Source organism: Chironomus tepperi, unplaced genomic scaffold (assembly GCF_022539635.2).
Source record: "Chironomus tepperi strain 1889 unplaced genomic scaffold, CSIRO-AGI_Ctep_v1 contig_395, whole genome shotgun sequence".
NCBI lineage: Eukaryota > Metazoa > Arthropoda > Insecta > Diptera > Chironomidae > Chironomus > Chironomus tepperi.
This window is the reverse complement of record NW_027226517.1, coordinates 19,900-26,848: the sequence shown is the minus strand read 5'-3', so window position 1 is coordinate 26,848 and position 6,949 is coordinate 19,900.

Here is a 6,949-nt window from a genome sequence, read left to right as displayed (position 1 = left end):
CCAATGATATTCTAAGCAGAATACAGTATAGATTTACACGTGACTAGCCTACAAATTGCCTTCTCAGATTCTCTCTGGAAATCCCCTTTGATCAACCATGACAAATTCCATTAGATCCACCTTGAAGCTTTTTATTGTGCATGAATGAAAATTCTTCTTAAAAATTCTTCTTAAAATTCCCCAAAAAAAAAATCCAATTTTAATTCCCGCTGAACAAAAGTCTTCAAAACAATGAAAATAAACAGTTTTTCCTTGCAAAAAAAAGCTGTTCCACACATATTTTTCGGTGCCAGTCAATGACTTCTACTTCCATTTCACTTCCACTTGATGTTATTGTACCTAACATTTATCTTCTTGTTCCTCTCATAAGCAGTAAACTTTGTTGCTTTTTTGTTACATTTCACTGCTGATTATGATGTTGATGATGCCTATTGCGCGTGCAATAAAATAAAATTAAAATTGAAATGAACAAAAATTTCTTAATTATTTTACGTTTTTTTTCTCTCTATTTCCTCTCTTCTGTGTGTTATACCTCGGCATGTGCAGCCTAATTAACAATGTTTTTTTTTTTTTTGAAAAAAATTCTTCGTTTTTTCGGCTGAAATGAGAGTAAAAAAAAAAGAAAATCGAAAGATCTGTGAAGAAATTATCAAGGCAAGGTTATTGACTTGTAGATTTTGTAGAAAAATAAATCTCGCTTTTTTGTTGATATTAGAGACTGATGTTATTGAACTTTATTTAATGAATATGAAAAGTGATAATTTTTTCCCTTTTTGTCACCTTTTATTTATCTTCTTATTCTGGTTCTATGATTGAAATAGTTGATGGTATTCTTTTGTTGGGCATATGAGGAGAATTGGAGGAATTAGAGATTGAAGCTGGTTCTTGTCGGGGATAATACATTTCATTTGCTTTGTGACAAAATAGTCCATGAATGGACAAAAATACTTTAGAACCGTCAGAACTAGTCATCCACTGGACATTAACTTGCCATCATCTAGTTATAATGTATTTTTGTCCATTCGGGAGTAGATTTGAGACCTAAATTACAGTTGAACTTGCTTATTCGCTTATTATACAGTTCGCAGTTGGGTTCTTGGGTGTGCTGTCCTAAAATCTCAATTTTTACTATTTTTTAAATCAAAAATTTGGGATTGTTCACAAATTTTCAAGGCAGAGGTAGAAGTCGGATGATTGTTAGTCGGCTGTAGTCCACTAAACCAACTTAAATCGACTATAGTCGACTAAGACCGACTTTGACCTCTGTTTCAAGGGTTCTTGTTCAAAACTGCAATGAACTCATGCAAAGAAGCTGTTAAGGATCGATCAGCGATTAAGTACGCAATTACTAACATTAAGAGACACAATTGATCGAAGCACTCTCATCTGGGACCTATTCAAAAATAACTTCTCTACCCTCCAAATACTTCAGTCTACCCTTCCTGTCAACACGTTGACGCGACAGAATCCTGATGTCTTCATTATAGCAGTTGCTCGGGATGATCATAACTCTTAGACCAGTGATGGTCTTTTTTTTAATTTTCTGCTATACACCTTTGTGGTTAGCCACGACCGAAACAGCAGACGAAACACAGTTCATCACGGACACGCTAGTGTGCCGCAATATTCATTCAATTGATCACCAATGTCTTAGATTCATAGAACAAAACCAGTTTTTAAGTTGAATTGATTATGAAATTGAAATTTGATTATCAGAATTTTTAACCTTGGTAGATCAATTTCAATAATTCATAAATTTATGATATCCAACCTAAAAACACCTTAACTAGCATCAATTTATAGCCCATTCCAATAATTTTGTAATTTGATCATCAAACTTTAATGCCTTATTAAAAAATAATTCTGTTTAAAAACAAACAAGATTTTATATCCATTTATTCCCATAATTTGGACTATAAAATTAGCTCACGTCCATATACTTTACACTCAAGCAGTTCTTCTATGTTAAATTCTCAGACATTCAACACATTTACTCATTCATAGACAGATTTCGTTTAAATGATTCATTCATGGCTGCTTTTTTTTCATAGAACCAGAAATAAATTTACAGCTCATACTTTGTTTGGTTGTCGCACTTTCGAATATACAGCAGTTCTTTTTTTTCTGTTAAATTGGTTTATTTACATTTCGTGGATTCTTAATTACTCAAATATACATTGTGTTTATGAGCGTGTTAAACACGATCTTTCTAGAAAGTGAATGAACTTGAGTGATGTGGATTTAGAATTTGTGTATGACAGATGTAAAGCTATAGTGGTTTTTGGGTATTTGGAGTCATCCGACAACCGCAGTCCTGAATTTCCTTCATTTTAGATGCATAGGCCTTCAGTTTTGGGCTGTATCTCATAGCTCCTCCCAGACTGCAGGCCTACAACTTCTGACAAACCTTAGATTCTTGTAAAATCGACAAAAGTCTGATCCTCGCCAGATTCTACTCACCTGACCCATATTCACTAAATTAATCCTTCATTTCCAATCAAAACAAACCAATTGCCTCAATAATTTATAATTTTATTCCCAAAAGTACATCCAATCTTAAAAGTTATTGTCGACATATTTATTTAGGTTAAAAATAATTTAGTGCACTTCTGCAGTTCCAAAATTATCCAATAATTTCTCAACATCTTTGCATACCTTTTTAAGTCAACCCAGAAAAAGACACAACAGAATATTTTTTTTAACTGAATCCATTAATTTACCTTACTTTACTTCTGCTCTCGGTACAAGTTCTTCAAGATGTGTGCAAATAAATATTTCAAAACCTACTGAAAATTGGGGAATATGTGGATATTTTTGCAGGGTTGGGAATTGATTGGCTGATGGGGAATTTTGAGGATTTGCATTTGGGGCTGTTCACTTGTTACGTGACGCAACCATCTTCTTGCCTCCCTCTCCCTTCTAGAGAGTTACCTAATAAGCCTCATTTTCGTTCCTTTGCCCTCCTAGAGCGCTACATAATAAGTATAAATGGGCGCTGTTGGAGGGCCAGGATGGGATATCAGCACTAAGGGGTGCTCTTGGAGGGTGAGGGTGACATGAGAAGGAGGCTTATTAAGTAACGCTCTAGGAAGAGGAAGGGTGTTGTTGCATTACGTAATAACTGAACGACAGCTCTTCGCTCTTCTAAATTTATTGAACTTAACCTCAAATTTTGAACATTTTTGACAATTTTTGATCAAATTTAGCCCATCAATAATTAAGATTCCTGTAACTATACCCCAATAAATCCACACCATACCCCACCCCTGCCCGTCAAACACACAAAATTTATGTAAGAAATCTCAAAGGATAAGGAAGTGAAAGAACAAAATCTGTAACTTGCACGCTATTTTTCATTCCACAATCAAATAAAAATTATATCTCATTTATAAAGAGGTGCTTTGGGGCTTAAGAACATTTTTAAATGGCAAATGGGTCGAATGAGAATTCAATAAATTTTGCATTCGGTGACAGCTTAACAGTAAGACTCAATTTAAATTTTTTTTTACTCTTTCTTCTTGTGCTGTTTCATTGGGTCACTGTTGATTAATTTTTGTTTTTTTTTTCTTCTTATATAATGCAATCAATTGAATTTTTTATTATATTTTATTATATTATATTGTAAAGAGATGCAATGGGAATTCAATTGTTGCTTGACATTCAAAAAAATATTGTGGAAGTAGGAGAAGGTATTGTGGATGAGACTTATAGTGCGCAGGTTTAGTGATCAAAATTGGAGATTGACTTGATTTGGTTGATGAAGCATTGACTTATACCACTCTATCCTTTAATGTCCTTATCCCGGCACATAAATTGGTCGCCATCGACGTATTTTATACGTATTTTCAACGTAATTTAGACGTATAGGGAAAAGGTAGACACTTGTCATTTGGTCAGCTTCAAAGGCTGCTTTCGGCTTGCATTTACCCAAAACTTCAACTTCTTCAATTTCATGCCAAAGCTTAGACAAGAGTCAAATTGAGCAACTTGACGACTGAGCTTGACAAAAAACTTCAAAGAGCGATGACTTAGATTGACTTAAATTGTGTAAAGCAACGACTTAGTTTGAATCAAATTTTGTAAAGGAACGACTTAGATTGAGTCAAATTTTGTAAAGCAACGACTTATTTTGAGTCAAATTGTATAAAGCAACGACTTAGTTTGAGACAATATTGATAAGAGCGACGACTTAGCTTGAGTCAAATTGGTAAAGCAACGACTTAGCTTGAGTCCAATTGTATAAAGCAACGACTTAGCTTGAGTCAAATTGGTAAAGCAACGATTTAGCTTGAGTCAAATTGTGTAAAGCAATGATTTTGATTGAGTCAAATGGTGTAAAGCAACGACTTAACTTGAGTCAAATTGAGTAAAGCAATGACTAAGCTTGAATCAAATTTTGAAAATCAACGACTTAGTTTTAGAAACAATATGTAAAGCGACGACCTAGCTTAAATTAATATTGATAAGGATTGCGACGACTTATTTAATATTAAGTACCATAAAACAACTTCTAAGATTGTCAATTGCCATTTCCTCCCATCCAATATCGACATAACAATCCTATCCAACCCAACATTCCTCAAATGCTGCACACGATAACAAAACCTCAATAAAATTTAACCTTAAATTATTTCTGCAACCTCATGTAGCACTAACGGCAATATTCCAGTCAATTTAATCAATCATCTTGTGACAATTTTATGTAAATTTTTGCATTCATAAAGAGCAAAAAAATATTCTATTATAGTTGAGGACAAGACGTAACAACCAGCAGATGAGAGGAACAATAAAACTACTTAGTTAGTCTTTGGATTTTTTTCTATGCTTTTTCAATCTTTTTTATGAAAAAAATGAGAAAGAGAGAAATAAGTAACTATGAGGTTACTATCGGCTGTTGAACTACTTACCTAGTATGATGCAAAAAATAATGTGGAAAAGAAATTTTTATTATTATTTCTTTCACTAAATACAATTACCTGCCTATGTGCTAACAAATAAAGATAATTTTTAGCGCGAATATGTTGTTTTTTTTATACTTCTTCTTGAGGGATATAGGCGGGGTAGATTGAAATTCTTTTGACTGATTTTTTTTTTTTTAGATTTTGTTTGGTTAAGAACAAGATTTTTAATGTAAATATGGTTCTGGGTGAGTTGGAATTGATGTGTGTCCTACTTAATGGGCAAGTTTCTTTCGGAAATTCCCTTGATTTTTTTGGTGATTTGCTGATATTTTGGCTTGTTGTGTTTTTGTTCTCTTGAGAGCCTGAACTAGATTTTATCAAAATATCCCAGGAACTTGTTTAGTGATGAATGTTAAGATGCACGTGATGATTATGATAAAGATCGTATATTGTATAGATAGCCTTGAGTATCAGGATGGCAATAAAATTATATGCATTTGCAGGGTTGTTGAATACGAAATTTTTGGTGTTCTTAAAATATGTTGACACATGACACATGACCTGGAAGGAACTTCCACACGGTAATATGGGGCTACAATCCTGAAATTGAGTTGAATGCAATCTTGAGATCAATTCTAGGATTCAGTACATTTTAATCCTCAGATTGAAAGCGGTAACAGTGACGAAATTGCCAAAAATCAGACCCTAGACCAGCATAACTCTGAACCAAGACCAGATTTGATAAAATATTGCAATAGACTAAAGTAAAATCAAACTTAGCTCTTTTACTTCACTACAAAGTCTAGGGAATTCACGAAACCTTTGAATCTAACTCGATTATGACTTATGGCTAAAATTTGTGGATTAAATAATCACAAACTCCAATTTTCTCAATAATAGAGACCTAAGTCCATAATAGAAATATGATTACAGTAAGTAAGTTAGTAGTAACAGACGTAATGAAGTCAATGCTCCAAAATAACAAACAAATACATGATTTGTTTCTTAAGAAAATACTCAATTAATTTCAAGTATTGCTCTACCACAGCTTGATTCATCTAATACTAAAAGAAACTCAAACAAAATAAAAAAATAAAAAAAAATCAAAAGTTCAGTGACCGAAATATGCAACACAAAACTCTTAGTCATTCGCAGCTGGAAAAAATTTCTCATGATCCACAACTAATCACCAATTACTAACTCATACTTAGTAAATAGAATATTGGAAAATCACAGCATCAACATGTCACTTACGTCACTGCTCTTAAGCTCAACAGAAGTCTCGTTTAACATTACTTGATTTTCTTCTAACCTGAAATTGAATATGCCGTAACAAATATTGCGCTAAAATATATATTTATAGAACGTCAATAGGAATTTCCATAAGTATACATGAACACATTATCATCACTGACCAACTCGACAAGTTTTTTGTCGTAGCTAGTAATCAAATCATGGCATTAGGCCTAACAGAAGTGCGAAATTCTTAGTTAAATAAATTAATGTGTTTAGCTTAATTAATAAGGCTATTGTCTAGTTGAGAATAAATATATGCCCGAGTGACACAAATGAAGATGGATCTGCAATGGAATTTTAAAGGTTCTCCTAAACCGCATTCGCAGCATTAAATGGAAATTGCTTAAATTTGCGAATTCATTCACGTCAAAATGATTCAGCTTCCATTTGATGTTAATAAATGAGATTTTAAGTTTCGTTTTGGAGCCTTTAAATTGCCCCTGACGGAGCCTTTAAAGTACCCCTAACGGAGCCTTTAAAGTGCCCCTAACGGAGCCTTTAAAGTGCCCCTAACAGAGCCTTTAAAGTGCCCCTAACAGAGCCTTTAAAGTGCCCCTAACAGAGCCTTTAAAGTGCCCCTAACAGAGCCTTTAAAGTGCCCCTAACAGAGCCTTTAAAGTGCCCCTAACAGAGCCTTTAAAGTGCCCCTAACGGAGCCTTTAAAGTGCCCCTGACGGAGCCTTTAAAGTGCCCCTAACAGAGCCTTTAAAGTGCCCCTAACAGAGCCTTTAAAGTGCCCCTAACAGAGCCTT